Here is a 988-nt window from a genome sequence, read left to right on the forward strand (position 1 = left end):
CCCTCCCTCCCCCTCTCAGCTCCATCCCACACCACTTTGCTCTCGACAGTTTGATAGTGAGAGCTTTTACATAACAACTACATATCACACACTTACACTGTAAATAACACGGCTCACACCCGGGCCTCGCTCCAGAGCGGAGCCTCGCCCCGCGGCGGAGCAGCTCGGCTGCAGCTGTCGCTGCTGCAGGACGTGGGTTCAAAACCAAAATGTTCCCCTACTTTTTAGGTCTGTTAAAGACACACGTGTCCTCCATCTTAACTATTGATCGAAAGGGAGGGGAGGAGATGAGAGAGGAGGGGGAGGAGGGGGCAGGAGGGGGGAGAATTGACATTCTGCCCAAGCACTGCGCTCTGCCTGTGGAATAATGATTAGCTCCTCAGCATTCCAGTCACATATGCCTCACTATCAATGAGCAAGAGGGAAGGAGGAACATGAGGGAGGGGACACGGGGGGAGGAGACCAGCAGAGGGATGTGGGGGAATGAAGGTTGGAGAGAAGATGGGGGAGAGAGGAGCACGCTGGGAGAAACAAGGTGAAAAAGAGAAGAAAAAAAATAATGGAGGACAAAACAGAGGAGTGTGGGGTGACACAGGCAGCGGGGGGGCTGGGGGGGGGCAGTACTGCAACATTCACACACACCAGTATTTATAATACAGTACATGTTGGAGAAAAAAAAAGTTTGATATAAACACCTCAAACTGCCAAATGGATAGAAGTGAAAAAAACAAAACAATATTTAATTCAGAAAATAAACACACACACACACACACACGTGTCCACTGCACTATTTCAAATTTGTAATAAAAAACAGTTTGCAATGTTGCAAAATACAGATGATGCCTGCGCGCGCACACACACACACACACACACACACACACACAGAGAGAGGCAGAGTAGAAAAGAGAAATGCTCCAGTACGTGTGGAGACTACACTTTGTCAAAGTCACAGCTGGTATCGCCACCTCAGCAAAGAGAGATACACAGG

Source organism: Cynoglossus semilaevis, chromosome 13 (genome assembly GCF_000523025.1).
Source record: "Cynoglossus semilaevis isolate Cse_v1.0 chromosome 13, Cse_v1.0, whole genome shotgun sequence".
Lineage (NCBI taxonomy): Eukaryota > Metazoa > Chordata > Actinopteri > Pleuronectiformes > Cynoglossidae > Cynoglossus > Cynoglossus semilaevis.